The sequence below is a fragment of the Oncorhynchus keta genome, chromosome 37 (assembly GCF_023373465.1).
Source record: "Oncorhynchus keta strain PuntledgeMale-10-30-2019 chromosome 37, Oket_V2, whole genome shotgun sequence".
Taxonomy (NCBI): domain Eukaryota; kingdom Metazoa; phylum Chordata; class Actinopteri; order Salmoniformes; family Salmonidae; genus Oncorhynchus; species Oncorhynchus keta.
Genome location: NC_068457.1, coordinates 3389748 through 3413869, shown reverse-complemented (window position 1 = coordinate 3413869; position 24122 = coordinate 3389748). Strand labels below are relative to the sequence as shown.

At 44.3% G+C, this 24122-nt stretch overlaps 2 protein-coding genes across 3 annotated transcripts in view; both read right to left on the bottom strand.

Moving 5' to 3' along the window:
• LOC127916587 (uncharacterized) overlaps positions 1-14089 on the bottom strand; it is a 184401-nt gene extending 170312 nt beyond the window's left edge. The window contains exon 1 of the mRNA XM_052498881.1: positions 13351-14089. The gene's annotated coding sequence lies outside the window, so the exon portion shown is untranslated. The remainder of the gene's footprint in view (positions 1-13350) is intronic.
• The window catches only part of LOC118370065 (protein TMEPAI-like), a 79668-nt gene that overhangs the window by 28918 nt on the left and 26628 nt on the right, over positions 1-24122 (bottom strand). The window lies entirely within an intron of this gene.

Below are 24122 nucleotides of genomic sequence, written 5' to 3'. Positions count from 1 at the left end.
GCACTGTGCAGAGTCACTGAGAAGGGCAGAGCAGCGAGAGACCTAGACAGAGAAGAGTGATAGAGAGACACAAGGGGGGTGACAAAGCACATCACTTTTCATTGACTTTGGAGCCACAGTCACACAACTAACAAGTGTGGGAACTTTAGACTGGGTATACTCACACTATTGATATGGGTGAGGAAAAAAAGGAGTGGCAAGGGGGAAGTTGGGCTCAGTGAATTATTTAGCTTTCGGGTGATTTCTCACAAAACTAAAAGGAAAAAAGCCATGATGTAACAAAATGATATCCATAGAACAGTCCTTTGGAGGAAGGATTGTTGACATATTTGTGACATTTTGGCCTCACCCAGGCCTCCTTTAAGACTTCATCTGTAGGTGCTACAAAGCAAACATTTATGTCACTGCACTGTAATACTAGTAGTATTTTGATTTCAATAACAATTTTGTTTAATTACATTCATTTATGAATAACGGAAAATAAAAACATGAATATTGAAAATATATTTTTCAATATTGAAATATTAAATGTAGGAAAATTGTTATTGAAATAAAAATACTCATATTACAGAGAAAGCGGGAAACACCAATCTTTCTAGAACCTACAAACATTATGGAGTTTTAAAGGAGGCCTGGGTAAGGCCAAAATGTCACAAATATTGCAACTTCAATTAATTATTTCTCAATTATGCTTTAAGTTACAAATGTCAAATAAGTCAACAATCTTTTTTTTTTTCTTTTTTTTTATTTATTTCACCTTTATTTAACCAGGTAGGCTAGTTGAGAACAAGTTCTCATTTGCAACTGCGACCTGGCCAAGATAAAGCATAGCAGTGTGAACAGACAACACAGAGTTACACATGGAGTAAACAATTAGCAAGTCAATAACACAGTAGAAAAAAAATGGGCAGTCTATATACAATGTGTGCAAAAGGCATGAGGAGGTAGGCGAATAATACAATTTTGCAGATTAACACTGGAGTGATAAATGATCAGATGGGCATGTACAGGTAGAGATATTGGTGTGCAAATGAGCAGAAAAGTAAATAAATAAAAACAGTATAAAAACAGTATGGGAATGAGGTAGGTGAAAAAGGGTGAGCTATTTACCTATAGACTATGTACAGCTGCAGCGATCGGTTAGCTGCTCGGATAGCTGATGTTTGAAGTTGGTGAGGGAGATAAAAGTCTCCAACTTCAGCGATTTTTGCAATTCGTTCCAGTCACAGGCAGCAGAGTACTGGAACGAAAGGCGGCCAAATGAGGTGTTGGCTTTAGGGATGATCAGTGAGATACACCTGCTGGAGCGCGTGCTACGGATGGGTGTTGCCATCGTGACCAGTGAACTGAGATAAGGCGGAGCTTTACCTAGCATGGACTTGTAAATGACCTGGAGCCAGTGGGTCTGGCGACGAATATGTAGTGAGGGCCAGCCGACTAGAGCATACAAGTCGCAGTGGTGGGTGGTATAAGGTGCTTTAGTGACAAAACGGATGGCACTGTGATAGACTGCATCCAGTTTGCTGAGTAGAGTGTTGGAAGCCATTTTGTAGATGACATGGCCGAAGTCAAGGATCGGTAGGATAGTCAGTTTTACTAGGGTAAGCTTGGCAGCGTGAGTGAAGGAGGCTTTGTTGCGGAATAGAAAGCCGACTCTGGATTTGATTTTTGATTGGAGATGTTTGATGTGAGTCTGGAAGGAGAGTTTGCAGTCTAGCCAGACACCTAGGTACTTATAGATGTCCACATATTCAAGGTTGGAACCATCCAGGGTGGTGATGCTAGTCGGGCATGCGGGTGCAGGCAGCGATCTGTTGAAAAGCATGCATTTGGTTTTACTCGCGTTTAAGAGCAGTTGGAGGCCACGGAAGGAGTGCTGTATGGCATTGAAGCTCGTTTGGAGGTTTGATAGCACAGTGTCCAATGACGGGCCGAAAGTATATAGAATGGTGTCGTCTGCGTAGAGGTGGATCAGGGAATCGCCCGCAGCAAGAGCAACATCATTGATATATACAGAGAAAAGAGTCGGCCCGAGAATTGAACCCTGTGGCACCCCCATAGAGACTGCCAGAGGACCGGACAGCATGCCCTCTGATTTGACACACTGAACTCTGTCTGCAAAGTAATTGGTGAACCAGGCAAGGCAGTCATCCGAAAAACCGAGGCTGTTGAGTCTGCCGATAAGAATTTGGTGATTGACAGAGTCGAAAGCCTTGGCGAGGTCGATGAAGACGGCTGCACAGTACTGTCTTTTATCGATGGCGGTTATGATATCAAAAGGGTCCAAAGGGTCCAAAGGGACCCTTCTATGGGTTACATTTTGTGAAAACCAATAAAAACATGGTATTTTTTGTTTGTGAGGAATCACCTTTTGCCTTATATAGGGAAATTATAGCGTAGATGCTAACACTGATCAGCTCAGTCAAAAAGTTGGGAACTTAGAGGTTAGTCAGTAGGGCTGGGGGATATGTCCCAAATATAATATGACAATATTTTTGTCAATTTATACTCAACCAAACTAGGAGAAAACATACAGTGAAGTAGTCTGACTTCTATAACTTTACATTTTTGTTGGCATTGTATCTAAACATTGTTAAAAACTATATTGCAAAAATCAATACCAGTATGTGGAGCTTTCAGTGAAATTCTGAGACTCCGCTTTCTCAGAAGAGCCAATTGAACTGCAAGCAAAGCATGCACCACCCAACACCCAGCTTATGGCTGGAGCTTTGGTGAACTTCATAGGTGTTTGTGAGTGTATGTTCACACATGCCTAGTGGCTTAGGTGGTGGGTGGGGGAGAGAGAGAGAGGGTGAAAAGGCCCAACGTAATGGGAAACCTTCCTGGAGTCTTTGTTTGGACAAGTCTTGGGGGAGAAAATGTTCAATAAACAAAGCTGACTGTGCTTTAATCAAACTCAAGTTATAGTAATTATTTCAACCCAAACAGCAGGGCCACGCATGAAGGAGTCTAAATGGATTTGATAGAATGAGCGGTGAGTCCAGACAACAGCTGTCGGAAAACAGGTCTAGTGGAACTATGGTTGTCATCTAGTCAGGAGGAAAGGGGACCATTAAGACAAAACAAAACCAGAATTGTTGCTCTTTAAAATCTCTGCCTCTGTATTTTATGTTTTCAGAAATAGCTTAACATCTCAGAGCTAGTTTCAATTGCTGCCCGGCGTGTCTGTTAAGCATTTCCAGACACCGAAGCAACCCACACCCATTCAAACACAGTTTTACTGAGCTGCTGTATATGAGACTCATATGCCTAGTTAAGAGGCATTCACAAACACATGTTTACATAAATGCTTTTGTCATTTTAGCAGACGCTCTAATCCAGAGCCACGTTACAGTAGTAGTGAGTGTATACATTTTTCATACTGGTCCCCCATGGGAATCGAACACACAACCCTGGAATTGAAAGTGCCACGCTCTACCAACTGAGGCGAACTGGACGCACAAGTATGGGAATACACACACACACACACACACTAAGTGGACATAACACACACACAAACACTATAAGGGTGATAAGCAGGCAGACGTGACATAATGACATGAAGTGCACCACAGTGCAGTGCTTTTTCAGTTGACATTTATTTCACCACATTTGAACCCATGAATGGATTTCAAATGTATTTCGGGCCAATATATCTTTACAAGAACGGAATTGCAAAACAGAGAGAAAAACTAAAGCCACTGCAATGAAGCACCAGGAAGGGACTTGGAAGGGCTGAAATGCAGTGGAAATGTTTTTTTTTTTGTTTGATTCAGTTCATTTGCATGGCAAAGAGGGACTAATTGCAATTCATCTGATCACTCTTCATAACATTCTGGAGTATGTGCAGATTGTCATCAAACTGAGGCAGCAGACTTTGTGAAAATTAATATTTGTGTCGTTCTCAAAACTTTTGGCCACGACTGTAGATGTCTGCCACACCTTATTATCAATATTGTTAGTCTCTTGTGTTTATTAAATGGATCACAACATTTTCTTTGCAACTTTGGGTAGTAAACCAACAGCTTTTGCACATAATGAAATTCAATTATATGGGCATCCTCTCAAATCAAGGCATTCCTCCATGAAAGCAATTCAGTTTGTCCTTCTCTTAGGCGTAACCCATGTCCAGGAAACAGCTCCTCTAAGTGTGGTTAATTTCCTTTATAAAAGGTTTGGATTAGTTAAACCATTAGGCTACAGCAGTTCTAATAGTTTCAATGTTGGCCTCTTCAATGGTAAAAGCACAATCTGAGATCCTCTTCTGCTTTTTGAGGTGGAATGACCCATAAGGAAGAAAAGCAAACCCGAGGAAGCACAGCCAATGTTTGTTCCAGTGCACAGCTTGTGCTAACCCACTTTCGATCTGTGACTGTGGCCGACGCTTGTCTGAATCGGTCAGGCTTTGAAGAGTGAATTTTCTTTGGGGGGGGGGGCGGACTCGAGTCTCGTCATAACCAGGTCAAGGTGCCAGGGGCAAAACATGGCACCCATGCCATCTTTACCATATTCACCATGTCTGTGCCCCTTCAAACTCGTGAAATATGTCTGGGACTCACCACTCGCTGACAGTTTGCGTCAGAGGATAAACAAAATAAACACATCTTTTCTCTCTCATCTCGGATTCGTCCCAAGGGAGATGTCGCCCCCTCCCCATCCTCTCCCAGACCAGACAGACCTGGCAGCTTCAGGGAATCCTAGACTACATCCCCCATCTTCCGCCCCACCTAATTTCGCCCCTAACTCCCCACCCCATCTATTAGAAGACACGCGGAGGCCTGGCTGGCAAATTACCGAAACAAACAAGTGAGGGGAAGGACAAAGGATGAGCCGGGCTACTGGATTAACTTGACTACATCTACAAGAGTGTCCTAAAGCAAATAGGAGTTGGATGGGTGAAGGAGCCCTGGAAATGGGAAAAATAAGGCTGCTTGGTTCTGTGGCTACAGGACAGAAAGGGGAGTTTCAAAAGGTCCAGTTCGGGCGAGACAGACCATGGGTTGGAGGGAAGGTTGCCGGTTAGCGCCTGTATAGTCTGGGGTTGTGTGTGTGTACTGTAAGGTATAGTCATACAGTACATACCCTCCCTGTGATTCACCACCCTTGAAACATGGATGAATAGATAGCAACATCGCAATATGGAGCTGACAATAGTGGTATTAAACAGACACAAATAACCATCTCTTCCTAAAGATTGAAAAGGGAAGCTTAAGAGCTGTCTGCCACGTCTGCTCCCTATGTTTTAAAAGCATCATGGCGGAATCTCAAATGGAGTTTCCTCCTCTGTGCCATCCTTCACAGCTCAGCGGACGATTAGTGCACAAGCACCTCTGCCCACCGCAGGCACGAGTCTGCCTCACCTGCCGGCAGGTACGCATAGACCTAGATGTCTAAAGCGTATGAAAATCGAACCTTGTTATCAGCTGGCCTGTCGCTCATTGTCATTCTAGCCAAAGGGAGCTAGCCCTCGGTTCGCCTTCCCCGGTCCCAGACTCACCACCTAATTTATCTGTTGTCGCCAAGGGCACACATCCGCACCCCCCTTCATTTGAATAAGATAAAAGAAGAGCCAGACTGGGGAGCAAAGAGCAAGTCATCCAGCGCTTGGCTAGCTCCAGCACCCCTCACTCTGTCTGACAGTCACTCCCGTTTGGGGTGGTGCTAGACATAATTATTATATTGGCTACAGTCTGAATAGGGTGGATCTGCTTTGTCTCCCCTAACAACATCCATATACATAGACATCCAAACCTAAAACCTGTCCACTGTGAGTGCCTCCCTACAATAAATCTTTCCAACGGGTGTCCAGACATAAGACATGACAGGCCTATTGCAGGGAAAACATACTACTACTACTTATATAACCTGGCCATATAAAGGAAGGGATTCTTATGAGGATAGAAAGTTCAAGACTTCAAGCGAAAATGTTTCACTTTCACTCTGATAATAAAAACCCAACAGTCTGCTCTACTGTTGACTTTAAAAGCTTGTTGGAACAGAACAACTAATGACTGCATGGGCCTAAAATGCTGATTAAGAGAGGCCATTTCCAGGTGCTGCTACAGGTGCTAGGTTTTATGTTCCAGGTCTGCGCTGTGTAAACTGTCTCTTGGAGGGAACACAGACGTTTGCTAGCATGGCAGCCTCATCTATAAACAGTTTGCTGCCAAGTTTCTCCAGCGCTGAAAAACGTGCCATGCCTGTCAGCCACAGCTGCAGACAGACTCAACATTCGTCCAGACATAACACTGTGTCTAGAGCGAGAACACCACCACCACCACAGTCAAACTCGTCTAACTACAAGAGCCCTGGCAGGAATCCGGTTAGTTTTCGTCTGGGGCGGGAACTAGACAAAACAAACCTAAACCAAACAAACCCAAACTCCACTAAATTAATGTACACTGTAAAAATGAATCTACAAAAAATATGGGTAACACAGTAATATTACTGAGTATATTTAATTTCCATTTTTTGTTTTATTATTTAAAAACATAAAGTCCAGAGAAATAATAATAGCCATGTTGGATTTACTGATAATATGATTAAATATGTTGATGTAACACAAATATTTAGTAAAAACACAATGTTTAACATTGTTTATTGTATTCAATAATTTGGCATTTAAACTAGTGATGTGCGGTTCACAAACAATTCCAATTTTTTTAACAACTTTATACTAACTCGAGAGTCATGCTCCGTTTTTCTGGGTGAGTTGTTCGATTTAGCCAACTACGGCATCTGGATTAAGTGATCATTGGTTGCAATTGGGTGTCCCAGTAGTCCCAGGACACCTGATTCCTTTGGCAGTTGGAGTGTTTTGTACCCCACCCTTCGTTTTTTACCTTGCCATAGGAACCTTGAAATTAGACAGTGTAATTGTTGAAATATGGATTCTGGGACCAGAACAGTCTGAAATGGGAATAGCAGCCTAGATGAGAATATTAATCTTAATTGTTTCCACCTTTCCTGTAAATAAAGAGGTAAAATCTTCCATCATCTAAGATCTATGGTTATCACATACATTAATTAGGTATAGTTTGTTTTAGACTGGTCCTCGAGAGGTAGTGATAGCAACACCTAGGTATTTTATGTCATTGTCAGGCCACCTGAAAACGGACACATTGTAAATTCTTCAGATGTAGGATAATTTGTTTATTTAAAATTGGTCAATGGATACCTTTCACATTGTAGGAATGTAATAATTCTACCTTGGTGGTTACAACTACCATCTCCATTTTTCACTTACACTTATTAACATAGGGGCTCCTTGTCATACGTCTCATTGCAACAATAAAAATGAAAAACAACAAACTTTGAACATAAACATTTAACTCTGAATCCCAGTTACCTTTTTAGTTTCCAACATTTTGAGCCAGATTTTTGCAGGTCTCCTTTTAAACCTAATATGCTCATGAATATAATGATATATACACTCCATGGTGGACTGTTGGGGATAAATTGACTTCACTATTGACTTCACATGACTGTTGGTCACAGATACCTTAAAGAAATGGTAGGGGCGTGGATCAGAAAACCAGTCAATATCTGGTGTGACCACCATTTGCCTCATGCAGCACAACACATCTCTTTCGCATAGAGTTGATCAGGCTGTTGACTGTAGCCTGTGGAATGTTGTTCCACTCCTCCTCAATGGCTGTGCTAAGTTGCTGGATATTGTCCGGAACTGGAACACGCTGTCATACACATCGATCCAGAGCATCCCACACATGCTCAATGGATGACATGTCTTGTGAGTATGCAGGTCATGGAAGAACTGGGACATAGTCAGCTTCCAGAAATTGTGTACAGATCCTTGCGACGTGGGGCCTTGCATTATCATGCTGAAACATGATGTGATGGCGGAGGATGAATGGCATGACAATGGTCCTCAGGATCTCGTCACGGTATCTTTGTGCATTCAAATTGCCATTGATAAAATGCAATTGTGTTCATTATCCGTAGCTTATGCCTGCCCATACCATAACCCCACCGACACCATGGGGCACTTTGTTCACAACGTTGACATCAGGAAACAGCTCGCAATCACAGCTCTGGTATGAGTTTGTTGGTTCCAAACTTTTTCCATTTAAGAATGATTGAGACCACTGTGTTCTTGGGGACCTTCAACGCTGTAGAAATCTTTTAGTACCCTTCCCCAGATCTGTACTTCGACACAATTCTGTCTCGTAGCTCTACGGACAATTCCTTCCACCTCATGGCTTGGTTTTTGCTCTGACATGCACTGTCAACTTATATAGACAGGTGTGTGCCTTTCGAAATCATGTCCAATCAATTGAATTTGGACTCCAATCAAGTTGTAGAAACATCTGAAGGATTATCAATGAAAACAGGATGCACCTGAGCTCAATTTAGAGTCTCATAGGGTCTGAATACTAATGTGAATAAAGTATTTCAGTTAGTGTTTTTTGTTTTTGTTATACATTTGAAAAATGGTATTGTGTGTAGATTGATGAGGAAAAATGTGTATTCAATCCCTTTTAGAATAAGGCTGTAACATAATAAAGTGTGTATAAAGGGTAGGGGTCTGAATACTTTCCGAATGCACTGTTAAATCGGACAGACCTAGCTGTTTCCTATTTCGAGGTTAGGTAAAGGAGACACGCCCCTTTTTATGGGGCCACACACACACACACACACACACACACACACACACACACACACATTAACATTCAGCACCAGTTTGCTGCATTGTTTACTGCATGCATCAGCAAGAACACCCAGTCGGCAGCCAGTCTAGACAAGGCAGCTAACAATGACCACTTCAGACCAGAGGGTAGCCCCAGCACACACCATCACCAACATAAACATTCAACATTTTCACCACCTCTTCCCTCCCCCTCACAGCCAACTATTAACAGCCTTTAAGATGTGTGTATGTGCTACTATGCTTACCAGGCAAATTGTCAGCTAGACGGCAGCAGCCAAACTCGTAAAATCAACAACATTTGATCAAAGTATGAAGTTAAATGTTTTACCTCACAGAGGGAACAGGAGTGATACATGCATTGACTTGATTCAATTGACTTCATATTCAAAATCAATCAACCAGCAAGCAACAACAAGCAGATCTAAACTTCTCTCCCTTTGTGACTGTCTGGAAAGACTATTATAGTTGGCCACAACACAGACTAAGCGGATTAAAAGCGAGGGGAAATAAGTACTCGATACAACAAGCTTCAGGCCTCCGTCTGCACAGTTATTTAGACATGAAAGTCAAAAGACATAATAAAACCAGGAAAAATACATTTAGAGAGATTGCTTCCTAAATAAACATGCTGTATAATGTTGTACGCTTTTTAATAAGTTTGAGAGGAAAAAACAGGATGGGGAACTTTACCTTACTTACTCCAACCTCTTTAGGTCGCACATTAGCTGCTGATGCTAACTGCAGACAGCCTAATGGTAATTGAAACACACACACACACACACACACACACACACACACACACACACACACACACACACACACACACACACACACACACACACACACACACACACACACACACACACAAGCAGTTTTCAGGAAGAGCACATCAGACCCAGAGGACTGCTTCCTGGGTTTCTACTTTTATAGCGTCATTTGAGCGGAGGAGAAAAAGGGGCTTTACTTTCAACTCTGTCAGCGTCTGAGACTCCAGTTCAGATTACTTTAGTTTTGATGGGGGGGAAGTTGGGGCAAAACTTGAGCGACTGACCCCAAAATCCTCATATCTCTCGCAGACTAGTATCGAGGAACACTTGGTCCCATGTCATGTATAACTGGCAGCCATTGGGAGGACCAAACCGAAAGGGACTTTTAGTGTGGGGGGGAAGACAGAATGCCTTTTAAATTAGAGTATGTCTGAAATGACGCCGCAATTGTGAGTGCGATATTAATAACAGGGGTAAAAAATGGATGGTGTGTGGGGGATGTAGGGTTGATTTCAGGCTAGCTCTGTTGTCTTGGGGCAACTATAACTACCCCCACCACACCAGCACTGCACCCCCAGTCTTTGTGACAATGAACCCTTTGCTTTGTGTGCAGGGGTGCCACCCCTTAATAACCAATGACCTTTCCCCTCTGACCTTCACCACTCAGACACCGCCAGGTTGCCGGGAGACTCCAACCGGCCCTTTCCATCTCCCTGCAGAAGCCTGGTTTCATATGCAAAACTGGATTTACATAAATCTGAATTCCAATCATTATAGTGGGGATGGTGGAAGGGAATGGGAGGTGTAACCTTAGGGGTCTCCACGCTGGTCTTTGTGACCAGCTGGGTTTTATTAGGTGACAGCCCACAGCCACACATAGGAGAAGAATGTTCACAGCCTACTACACCATATCAGAGTGCTGTATAACTGGATAGGCCTTATAACTCTCATCTATATGTGTCATGTGTGTTATTACTACCATTTTGAGTTACAAGTACAGAAGAACGTGGCATGTACGGACACACCACGGTAAAATGGATATGTACATTCATACAAAGTTATAATAGAAAAGAAAAACAGAATTGTAGTAGTTCTGTGTGTGGAGCCAGTTAAAATGAGAGTCGTGACATGTTTTGGACCTCATTAGTTGTTCTAATCAGGGATCTAAATGAACATGTTTAGGAGCACCAGGAGATATACAAAAATACTATTGATTGAGATAGGGCATATTGGGCCTATATGAACTGCAGTTACTTTTGAAGGACATGCTGTGCTCTAGAAACAAATATTTAACCCTGTAAATACATTCGCTTATTATAAAAAGCTAAAATGTTGATACAAAAACCTGTAACTGAAAATACAAAGTAATTTGTGGGATATTAGGCTTCTTGCGACATGGCTGAACAGGGCCTAGAAACAAATGTTTTGGTCCACCAGCCAGGTAAAATCTACCAAACAATCATTTTATTCTCCATAATAACACAAAAAAACACAGGATTTTTTTTTTTCCCCCCAGGTTTCGGAGTCTTTTTTTTTAATAGCTTTTCACTCTCAAAATCATTTTTTTTTGCTTCCTAAGCAAAGTCCACAACAATTCTTAAACCAGGTCAGGAGACACCTTTTGAGGTCAGGGGAAGAAAAAATAAATTGTGCACCTCGAGAGACTGGTGTTTGGCTGGTGGTATTTCTGTACTGCATGCTCAACAGTAGTTTGCAAAACAAAAGACCACCTGATTGATACAAATCTTCATAAGATCATATCATTCCGCCAGGTAAACCTACTTTGGAGTTAACATTTCATTTGGAAAGTGACTGTTTCGGCATCGCTAACTGGCTACGCAAAAGTGGTAGACACAGGCATTCCCATGCCGTTACGTCTTCAGAAAGAAATGCAAATCACTGATGCATTCTTTAATATTCTTTACATGTAGGCTCTGGATTAAACAGATCTGCACTCATTTTTGTCTTTCGGGCACTCTGAAACAACTGCACAGGGAAGCCTATCATTGCAACAACTTATCTGGGGGATTTTTCTTTTTTTTTAAATACAAAAATATTTAGGAGCATATGCAGCAAAATGGTTGCACTTTAGTAGCAGGCACGTGCACAGATAGGAGTCCACCTGTGCCCGAGCAGCTGCCGCTTTTTACCCTCCCATTCACCAAGTGCCCTTTTGGGTGGTGGCACACAGTGCCTTCAGAAAGTATTTGTACCCCTTGACTTATTCCCAGTAGCGGTGCATGGGTAAAATCACCTATAACCTGTTCATATGCCTCGACACTATGATATATAGGCCTACGGCCGAGACAATAAGAAGACACAGTGTCAGAATAAATTAAACCAAACTATTGTTTCATCACAAAACCGGAGAGCAGCATCTGTCCAGTGATGTCCTCATGTAACAAACATGACCGACAGCATGGTCAAGCAAAGTAATGTTTCCGCCATTTTCAGACTACTAAACTATTGAATTCGAACCATGGAGAGTTACCACAAGTTGCAAAGAAAACAGCTGCTACCTCCACTAATTCAGCTAATACAGTTACAACAAAAGCTACCAAAAAAATGTTGTCCAATCAACGTAAGCTAAATATGACGTGGTTGTCCATGCTATGGATTTCTCTCTGTGTGTGTGTTTATGTGTGTGCGTGCATGCTTGCAAGTAGAAAGAAACATGTCGACTCACCCTATTTGTAGAGAAATGCCAGCAATGCCTTTCTCCTCTATCCTGTTACCTCAACCGTCTATGACTCTGTCATACAGTACACGCTAGAAGTTTTTGTTGTCCTTGGCTACCTAGCTAAAATGCTAGCCTAACTTCCTTTCATGGGCAACGACGCGCCAGGCCTACTAAATCTAGCTACATGTTTAACCATCCTCTCAGGCCAGGGGCACAATGTATGCATTTATGGTTGGATCAGAATCGGCGTTAAAATCATTGGCCAAATTAAGTAAAACCACAAGCCCAAATAACTATATCCATCCATGGCTAATTTAGGCATGTGACGATTTTACCACCGGATGCAAATAAAGCATGTTTTTTTGTTGTCAATGAGGTTTGGATTCTGGTGATATGATAGATGTGAAAGCTAAAGCCAAACTGGCTTCACTTGACACTCTTTTGGGGTGAGCCAGGACCAATCACAGCTAAGCTCACTCGGTTTAGCTCGAACACTGAGTGGCTATTATTTTATTGAAAATATTATCAAGGGAGGCCAAATGCTTGCTCGCTTCCTTTGCATTCAATGCTACAGGGGGCAACAATATCATGCTCTGTATGACCAGACAGCATCAGAAAGATGGGCTACACATACTGAGACAGAGGGGCGCAGTGTCATTTGGATGCTTTCCCTGGTGAGATACATTTCCTTCAATTTGCAAGAGGCTGAATGTTTGAAACAGAGAGACGAAAAATACTGTGGGACCTTAAATAGACAGTTGTGTGCCAATCAATTGAATTTACCATAGGTGGACTCCAAGTTGTAGAAACATCTCATAAATGACCAAAAGAAACAGGATGCACCTGAGCTCAATTTCGAGTCTCATAGCAAAGATCCTGAATAGTTGTGTAAGGTGTTTTTAAAATCTTTTTATACATTTGCAAAAATGTCTAAAAACCTGTTATTGCATTGTCATTATGGGGAATTGTGTGTAGATTGATAATATTTTGTTTTATATTAATCAGTTTTATAATAAGGCTGTAAGGACTGAATACTTTCTAATCACACTGTATACAATATTTATGAAATATATTTCACTAACACAGTATGCTGACAAAATGTATGTCCAGACCATACATTTAAATATATATTTATATATATATTTCCCCCTTCTGATGACCAGGTGGCGAATCGCATCTCTGCATGTCTGGCAGACATATCAGTGTGGATGACGGATCACCACCTCAAGCTGAACCTCGGCAAGACGGAGCTGCTCTTCCTCCCGGGGAAGGACTGCCCGTTCCATGATCTCGCCATCACGGTTGACAACTCCATTGTGTCCTCCTCCCAGAGCGCTAAGAACCTTGGCGTGATCCTGGACAACACCCTGTCGTTCTCAACTAACATCAAGGCGGTGGCCCGTTCCTGTAGGTTCATGCTCTACAACATCCGCAGAGTACGACCCTGCCTCACACAGGAAGCGGCGCAGGTCCTAATCCTGGCACTTGTCATCTCCCGTCTGGATTACTGCAACTCGCTGTTGGCTGGGCTCCCTGCCTGTGCCATTAAACCCCTACAACTCATCCAGAACGCCGCAGCCCGTCTGGTGTTCAACCTTCCCAAGTTCTCTCACGTCACCCCGCTCCTCCGCTCTCTCCACTGGCTTCCAGTTGAAGCTCGCATCCGCTACAAGACCATGGTGCTTGCCTACGGAGCTGTGAGGGGAACGGCACCTCAGTACCTCCAGGCTCTGATCAGGCCCTACACCCAAACAAGGGCACTGCGTTCATCCACCTCTGGCCTGCTCGCCTCCCTACCACTGAGGAAGTACAGTTCCCGCTCAGCCCAGTCAAAACTGTTCGCTGCTCTGGCCCCCCAATGGTGGAACAAACTCCCTCACGACGCCAGGACAGCGGAGTCAATCACCACCTTCCGGAGACACCTGAAACCCCACCTCTTTAAGGAATACCTAGGATAGGATAAGTAATCCTTCTCACCCCCCTTAAAAGATTTAGATGCACTATTGTAAAGTGGCTGTTCCACTGGATGTCATAAGGTGAATGCACCAATTTGTAAGTCGCTCTGGATAAGAGCGTCTGCTAAATGACTTAAATGTAAATGTTAAATATATGAGGTCCAAATAAAACTATTTGGACATTAACCATTTTTGTTGTTGTTTTGGCTCTGTACTCCACCACTTTAGATTTGAAATGATACAATGACTATGAGGTTAAAGTGCAGCCTTAATTTGAGGGTATTTAGTAGTCTTGAGTAGTCTTGTTTAGTAGTTTAGTAGTCTTGAAAATGTCAGAAACATTAACTTGCTGTTTGTCATGAAACTGTTTGTTACATGCAATATAAACTTTGTAGACTTCACCGGACAGAGGTTGTTTCTCGGGTTTTGTGATGAAACAAAGGTGTGGTTGAATTTATTCTCGTGTCTTCTTATTGTCTCTGCCTTAGGCCTATATACTGTATCACGGTAGCAAGGCATATGAACTAACCGGTTTTAGAGCAAACAACGCAATTATCACCACACATGGGTTGTAATATATTTTTTTTCTGACTTGGCTTCCCTAGTGATTTTACCCACGCACTGCTACTACTGAAATATCTGCTTGTTTTGCGTGGGTGGAATTTTGGCCTGCCAAGCGACATCACCAGGCGCTGAAATTAATAGAACAATAAAAAGGGTTTCAAACCTCTCTGCCAACAATAGGTCGTTTTCAGGTTAAGTATAATTTCAAATCCAAAGTGCTAGAGTACAGTGCCAAAATAAGAACAAACATTTTCACTGTCTAAATACTGTTCGACCTCACTGTATTCAAATATTTCTAGAGATACATGAAAAGGCCAATTTCAACTATGCTCATATATGTTTGTACATATATTTAAATATATGTACATAAGGCTTTATTGAGTGGCACCCCTTTTTGCCCTCAGAACAGCCTCAATTTGTGTGGGAATGATTTCTACATGATGTGCTGGCCCATGTTGTGTCAAGTTGGCCGGATGTAATTTGGATGGTGGACACAAAGCAAACGGTTGAGCGTGAAAAACCCAGCAGCGTTGGGCACCTACTATCATACCCTGTTCAAAGTCAGTTAAATATTTTGTCTTGCCCATTAACCGTATGAATGACACACATACTCAATCCATGTCTCAATTGTTTCAAGGCTTACAATAGTTTTTTTAAACCGGTTTCCTCCTCTTCATCTTGTAACGTCTGCTTCCAACTCACACTCTCAAACACATAGTTCCCATGAACGCAGCTCACTTTCCAGCTCACACTCTCAAACACACAGATCCCTGAACGCAACTCACTCTCCAGATCCAAATTACCTGAATTCTGATCACCTGTTCACACAACTGTATGTCATCATCACACACTATTTAGTTATTTGCACCCCATCATTGTGAGGTATTGTTTGTTTTGTGACACACTTCTACTTGGAGCTCTGTTTTTCCCGTAATTTAATCCTCCTGTGTCTGATAGATTTGGCCTTCCTCACTAACGACGCCTTTTGCCTATTCCCTATCTGTACTTTAGCCTATTAGATTTCCTGTTATCAACCTATTGCCTGATCTCCCGGACGACGTTACTAGGCTTTTCCCTGCCTGTACTGTTGCCTTTTTGGACCCCCTGTGTATGACCTTCTGCCTGCCCAGCTACCTGCCTCCTCCTGTGGTCCTTTACAAATACACACCTGCTGCTCCCTGTACTTGAAACCAGCTCTCTGTCTCCCATCGTGTTCATTACAGACTACACTGATTGAAGTGGATTTAACAGATGACATCAATAAGGGATCATAGCTTTCACCTGCACTTTCCTGGTCAGTCTGTCCTAATGTTTTGTACATTGCATTAGGAAAGTATTCACACCCCTTGCCTTTTTTCCACATTTTGTTACATTACAGCCTTATTCTAAAACAGATTAAATAAATAAAAATGTCCTCAATCTACACACAATAGCCAATGATGACAAAGCAAAAACAGTTATTTAGAAATGTTTGTAAATGTATTAAAAATAAAAACCTGAAATACCTTATTCAGAGTCTTTGCTATGACAAAAACAACTTTAGCTCAGGTGCGTCCTGTTTCCATTGATCATCCTTGACATGGTTCTACAACTTGATTGGAGTCCACCTGTGGTAAATTCAATTGATTTGACATGATTTCGAAAGGTACACAGTTGACAGTGCACATCAGAGCAAAAAACAAGCCATGAGGTGGAAGGAATTGTCCGTAGAGCTTCGAGACAGAATTGTGTCGAGATCTGGGGAAGGGTAGCATTGAAGGTCCCCAAGAACACAGTGGCCTCCGTCACTCTTAAATGGAAGAAGTTTGGAACCACCAAGACTCTTCCTAGAGCTGGCCACCCAGCCGAGAAGGGCCTTGGTCAGGGAGGTGACCAAGAACCCGATGGTCACTCTGACAGAGCTCCAGAGTTCCTCTGTGGAGATGGGAGAACCTCCCAGAAGGAAAAGCATCTCTGGAGCACTCCCCAAATCAGGCCTTTATATTGGAGTGGCCAGACTGTGATGGCTTCTGTGTGTAGCTGGTGTAGAGGAGTCAGGCGCAGGACAGCAGATATGAGTAAATAAACGTACTTTACTCAAAATTTACAAATGCGATACAATAAAGAGAGCCCACATAAAATATTTAGATGCGGACTGTGTCACTTTGTACAATACAAACAAATTACTCACAAACAGACATAGGGGAACTGAAACCAGGTGTGTAAGACGAAGACAAAACAAATGGAAAATGAAAAGTGGATCGGTGACGTCGACCGCCGTACGCCGCCTGAACAAGGAGAGGGACCGACTTCGGCGGAAGTCGTGACACAGATGGAAGCCACTCCTCAGTAAAAGTCATGTGACAAGCCCGCTTGGAGTTTGCCAAAAGGCACCTAAAGGACTCTCAGACCATGAGATCAAGATTCTCTGGTCTGATGAAACTAAGATTGAACGCTTTGGCCTGAATGCCTAGCGCCATGTCTGAAAGAAACCTGCCACCATCCCGACGGTAAAGCATGGTGGTGGCAGAATCACGCTGCGGGGATGTTTTTCAGCAGTTGGGAGTGGGAGGCAAGTCAGGATCAAGGGAAAGATGAACGGAGCAAAGTACAGAAAGATCCTTGATGAAAACCTGCTCCAGAGCGCTCAGGACCTCAAACTAAGGCGAAGGTTCACCTTCCATCAGGACAACGACACCAAGTACCAAGACAACACAGGAGTAGCTTCGGAACAGGTCTCTGAATGTCCTTGAGTGGCCCAGCCGGAGCCCGGACTTGAACCTGATCGAACATCTCTGGAGAGATCTGAAAATAGCTGTGCAGCGACACTCTCCATCCAACCTGACAGAACTTGAGAGGATCTGCAGAAAATAATGTGAGAAACTCCCCAAATACAGGTGTGCCAAGCTTGTAGCGTCATAGCCAAGAAGACTCAAGGCTATAATCGCTGCCATAGTTGCTTCAACAAAGTAGAGGGTCTGAATACTTCTGTAAATGTGATATTGAAGTTGTTTTAATAATTTTGAAAAACATTCTTAACCGGTTTGTGCTTTTTAATTATGGGGTATTGTGTGTATATTGATTTAATATAAGAAATCCTTTTTAGAATAAGGCTATAACTTAACAAAATATGGAAAAAGTCAAGGGGTCTGAATACTTTCTGAATGCACTGTATCTGTGATTTACGTGTACATAAATACATGTACATATATGTTGTTAAAATGAATTCACTATATAATTTTTCCGTATGGGTGGTCCAATTTTTCCCCCCACAACAGATGCAATGCAGTCCAAAAAAAATAACAAGTGGGGTTTTTTCTGCTACAAAGCTCAGATACATCAAGCTCAAGTGCAAGTTGCGCAACATATTTTCATTAGGAGAAAAATGTCCCCCCATCCTTTCTCAGGACTAGTTCAAATGCAAACCAGGGCAATATGACACACACAACCCAATGCAGATGACAAAAGTTTACATAACACACAGTCGAGGAGGATTGTCTGCACTTTGCTAAGATACATCATACTTTCAATTCCATGACTCAGAACTAAAGGAGCCTCCCAGGATGTCAGAGACATTTTATACTGGAGTCCTAGACATTGTTCTCTGGGCTAACCCAGAAGTGAACATATGCACTATCCAGGGCCTTTATGGCTCAATACGACACAGAGAGCGAGAGAGGGGGAGGCAGAGGGACAGACAGCTACCCCTCCCCAAACCCCAACCCCCGACCCTCCTGCCACAGTGGTGGCAACCAGTCATGGGAGTGACTAGCAGAATGGTCTAATGATGGCCTGGTAGGGGGGTTGGAATGGTTTGTTCTGATGGGAAGGTGCCCTCTTCTGTGCCAACATACGTCCCTCTCCACTTATTCCCATGACCCACTCCACTGTCCAGGCACCGCAGTGAATAACCCCTTTGTGAGGAGAAACAACTAAGGTTTATGATAATATTTATACAGGTGAGATATGAGACCTTTTAAAATCATGTTTTCAATGAATGGCGTGACTGACCAAGATAATTTATGACCCGTTAGGAAAAATATACAGTACACCTTTGCCAAAATCCTTGCTAACGCTAACACAACTTTGATTAGCTTAAGGGTACAACTTACAAAGACACCATACCAAAACTACAACTTAAGTTATTCGTGCCTTATCAAAGATGATGGGGAATATCAAATAATATATGTTATGTCTTCTTTTTCAAAAGCCTGTGCCAAAAAATACCCCCAACTCCAGCCTGTAAAAACCTACTAGGTTTGCCTTCAAGTTGACTTATGGACTGTAAATCCATAGGCAAATGCCAGCATCCAGCTCAAAGTGCTGAATAGCACAGAAACAAGGCTGATCTCTGTGGAGCTTTAACACGGGCTGCCAAAAACCAAAGTCACTGGGAGAACAACATATGGCTCAAGGAGGATCTACTACAACAGGGAAGGGAGAGGACGGGACAAACACTAACAGAGAGGGGGAGAAAACGAGAGAGAAAGAATAAGGGAGGTGGTGTACTGAATAAGGGCTCACAATGACGGCAACACTGGGCTCTATTTGTAACACATGGTGTTCTGTTTATAGTGGGGCTAGCTTGACTCAGGGGACCTGCAAACCACTGATTAAGAGGCCAAAGCCTTTGTGGCCGGCTAACACTCAAAGAGGGGAGCTGGAGAGTGTTGCGGCACTTAGCCTAGCCATTCTAACTATATGTTACTTGCCACATGCGCCAAAAACAACATGTGTAGGCCTTACCATGACATGCTTACTTACAAGCCCTTAAAACCAACAATGCACTTTTAAGAAAAATAAGTTTAAAAAATCAAAAAAATGTAAGTAAAAAAAAAGAAGAAAGAGCAACAATAAAATAACAATAAAGAGGCTATATACAATGGAGTACCGGCACCAAGTCAATGTGCGGGGACTAGGGTTAGTCGAGGTAATTGAGGTAATATGTACATGTAGGTAGGGGTAAAGCGACTATGCATAGACAATAGATAATAAACAGCGAGTAGCAGAAACTTTAAAAAAGGGGGGTCAATGCAAATAGTCCGGGTAGCCATTGATTAGCTGTTGATCAGTCTTATGGCTTGGGAGTAGAAGCTGTTCAAAAGCCTTTTGGACCTAGACTTGGCACTCCGGTACCGCTTGCCGTGCGGTAGAAGAGAGAACAGTCTATGACTAAGGTGGCTGGAGTCTTTGGGAATTTTTAGGCCTTCCTCTGACACCGCCTGTTATAGAGGTTCTGGATAACAGGAAGCTTTGCCCCAGTGATGTACTGGGCTGTATGCACTACACTCTGTAGCGCCTTGTGGTCGGCAGCCGAGCAGTTGCCATACCAGGCGGTGATGCAACCAGTCAGGATGCTCTCAATGGTGGGGCTGTATAACTTTTAGAGGATCTGAAGACCCATGCCAAATCTTTTCAGTCTCTTGAGGGGGAAATGTGTTTTCATGCCCTCTTCACAACTGTCTTGGTGTGTTTGGACCATGATAGTTTGTTGGTGATGTTGGTGTTGGACAGCGCTGAACTTGCTCCACTACAGCCCCATTGATGAGAATGGGGACGTGCTCGGCCCTCCATTTCCTGTAGTCCACGGTCATCTCCTTTTGTCTTGATCACGTTTAGGAAGAGTTTGTTGTCCTGACACCACACTTCCAGGTGTCTGACCTCCACTATAGGCTGTCTCATCGTTGTCGGTGATCAGGCTTACCACCGTTGTGTCGTCGGCAAACTGAATGATGGTGTTGGAGTCGTGCTTTGCCACACAGTCATGGGGAAACCAGGAGATGGGTTGTTGCCTACCCTTACCACCTGGGGGCAGCCCGTCAGGAAGTCCAGGATCCAGTTGCAGAGGGAGGTGTTTAGTCCCAGGGTCCTTAGCTTAGTGATGAGCTTTGAGGGCACTATGGTGTTGAATGCTTAGCTCACATAGGTGCTCCTTTTGTCCAGGTGGGAAAGGGCAGTGTTGAGTGCAATATAGATTGCGTCATCTGTGGATCTGTTGGGGCAGTATGCAAATTGGAGTGGGTCTAGAGTTTCTGGGATGATGGTGTTGATGTGAGCCATGAACAGCCTGTCAAAGCACTTCATGGCTACAGACGTGAGTGCTATGGGTCGGAAGTCATTTAGGCAGGTTACACGGGAACTATGGTGGTCTGCTTGGTGGTCTGCTTGAAATATGTAGGTATTACAGACTCGGCCAGGGACAGGTTGAAAATGTCAGTGAAGACACTTGCCAGTTGGTCAGCACATGCTCGGAGTACACATCCTGATAATCCGTCTGGCCCTGCAGCCTTGTGAATGTTACAGAATGCTACGATCACATAATTGTCCGTAACAGCAGGTGCATAGAGGTAATTTAGCTAGTCTGGTAGGCTTGTGTCACTGGGCAGCTCACGGCTGGGCTTCCCTTTGTAGTCTATAATAGTTTGCAAGTCCTCCCACATCCGACGTGTTATGCAGGTGAATGAGGACCCAAAAGCGACTTAACGAAACAGAGTCTTTATTCCAGTATTTGACAAAAGTGATAATCCTGGAAATTATCAAGGTGAAAACAAAACAGAAAAACTGAAATCCACTCGTCAGTAGAAAGGACTGACTGGAGACTCGAGCATAGACTGCAGGTTGCTTCGGGAAGGCACCGGCCGTAGCAGACCTAGACACCTGCTCACACGCAGCATCTGAAGACGGTAAAACACGACAGGGCGAGACAAGGACACAGAACTGCGAACATCATACAAGGATCCGACAAGGACAGAAGCGGAAAACAAGGGGAGAAATAGGGCTCTAATCAGAGGGCAAAAATAGGGGACAGGTGTGAAAAGAGTAAATGAGGTAGTTGGGAGAATGAGGAACAGCTGGGAGCAGGAACGGAACGATAGAGAGAGAGAGCGAGAGAGGGAGAGAGGGAGGGGAAGAGAGGGATAGAAAGAGGGAAAGAACCTAATAAGACCAGCAGAGGGAAACGAATAGAAGGGAAGCACAGAGACAAGACATGATAACCAATGATAAAACATGACAGTACCCCCCCACTCACCGAGCGCCTCCTGGCGCACTCGAGGAGGAACCCTGGCGGCAACGGAGGAAATCATCAATCAACGAACGGTCCAGCACGTCCCGAGATGGAACCCAACTCCTCTCCTCAGGACCGTAACCCTCCCAATCCACTAAGTACTGGTGACCACGTCCCGAGAACGCATGTCCATGATCTTCCGTACCTTGTAAATAGGTGCGCCCTCGACAAGGACGGGGGGAGGGAAGACGAACGGGGGCGCGAAGAAAGGGCTTGACACAGGAGACATGGAAGACAGGGTGGACGTGACGAAGATGTCGCGGAAGAAGCAGTCGCACAGCGACAGGATTGACGACCTGGGAGACACGGAACGGACCAATGAACCGCGGAGTCAACTTGCGAGAAGCTGTCGTAAGGGGAAGGTTACGAGTGGAAAGCCACACTCTCTGGCCGCGACAATACCTAGGACTCTTAATCCTACGTTTATTGGCGGCTCTCACAGTCTGCGCCCTGTAACGGCAAAGTGCAGACCTGACCCTCCTCCAGGTGCGCTCACAACGTTGGACAAACGCCTGAGCGGAGGGAACGCTGGACTCGGCGAGCTGGGACGAGAACAGAGGAGGCTGGTACCCCAGACTACTCTGAAACGGAGATAGCCCGGTAGCAGACGAAGGAAGCGAGTTGTGAGCGTATTCTGCCCAGGGGAGCTGTTCTGCCCAAGACGCAGGGTTTCTAAAAGAAAGGCTGCGTAATATGCGACCAATCGTCTGATTGGCCCTTTCTGCTTGACCGTTAGACTGGGGATGAAAACCGGAAGAGAGACTGACGGAAGCACCAATCAAACGACAGAACTCCCTCCAAAACTGTGACGTGAATTGCGGACCTCTGTCTGAAACGGCGTCTAACGAGGGGCCATGAATTCTGAACACATTCTCAATGATGATTTGTGCCGTCTCCTTAGCGGAAGGAAGCTTAGCGAGGGAATGAAATGTGCCGCCTTAGAGAACCTATCGACAACCGTAAGAATCACAGTCTTCCCCGCAGACGAAGGCAGACCGGTAATGAAGTCTAAGGCGATGTGAGACCATGGTCGAGAAGGAATGGGAAGCGGTCTGAGACGACCGGCAGGAGGAGAGTTACCTGACTTAGTCTGCGCGCAGTCCGAACAAGCAGCCACGAAACGGCGCGTGTCACGCTCCTGAGTAGGCCACCAAAACCGCTGGCGAATAGAAGCAAGCGTACCCCGAACGCCGGGGTGGCCAGCTAACTTGGCAGAGTGAGCCCACTGAAGAACAGCCAGACGAGTAGAAACAGGAACGAAAAGAAGGTTACTAGGACAAGCGCGCGGCGACGCAGTGTGAGTGAGTGCTTGCTTAACCTGTCTCTCAATTCCCCAGACAGTCAACCCGACAACACGCCCATCAGGAAGAATCCCCTCGGGGTCGGTAGAAGCCACAGAAGAACTAAAGAGACGGGATAAGGCATCAGGCTTGGTGTTCTTATTACCCGGGCGATAAGAAATCACGAACTCGAAACGAGCGAAAAACAACGCCCAACGAGCTTGACGTGCATTAAGTCGTTTGGCAGAACGGATGTACTCAAGGTTCTTATGGTCAGTCCAAACGACAAAGGAACGGTCGCCCCCTCCAACCACTGTCGCCATTCGCCTAGGGCTAAGCGGATGGCGAGCAGTTCGCGGTTACCCACATCATAGTTGCGTTCCGATGGCGACAGGCGATGAGAAAAATAAGCGCAAGGATGGACCTTATCGTCAGACTGGAAGCGCTGAGATAGAATGGCTCCCACGCCCACCTCTGAAGCGTCAACCTCGACAATGAATTGTTTAGTGACGTCAGGAGTAACAAGGATAGGAGCGGATGTAAAACGCTTCTTGAGGAGATCAAAAGCTCCTGGGCGGAACCGGACCACTTAAAGCACGTCTTGACAGAAGTAAGAGCTGTGAGAGGGGCAGCAACTTGACCGAAATTACGAATGAAACGCCGATAGAAATTAGCGAAACCTAGAAAGCGCTGCAACTCGACACGTGACCTTGGAACGGGCCAATCACTGACAGCCTGGACCTTAGCGGGATCCATCTGAATGCCTTCAGCGGAAATAACAGAACCGAGAAATGTGACAGAGGAGACATGAAAGGCGCACTTCTCAGCCTTCACGTAGAGACAATTCTCTAAAAGGCGTTGGAGTACACGTCGAACGTGCTGAACATGAATCTCGAGTGACGGTGAAAAAATCAGGATATCGTCAAGGTAGACAAAAACAAAGATGTTCAGCATGTCTCTCAGTACATCATTAACTAATGCCTGAAAAACAGCTGGAGCATTAGCGAGACCGAACGGCAGAACCCGGTACTCAAAATGCCCTAACGGAGTGTTAAACGCCGTTTTCCACTCGTCCCCCTCTCTGATGCGCACGAGATGGTAAGCGTTACGAAGGTCCAACTTAGTAAAGAACCTGGCTCCCTGCAGAATTTCGAAGGCTGACG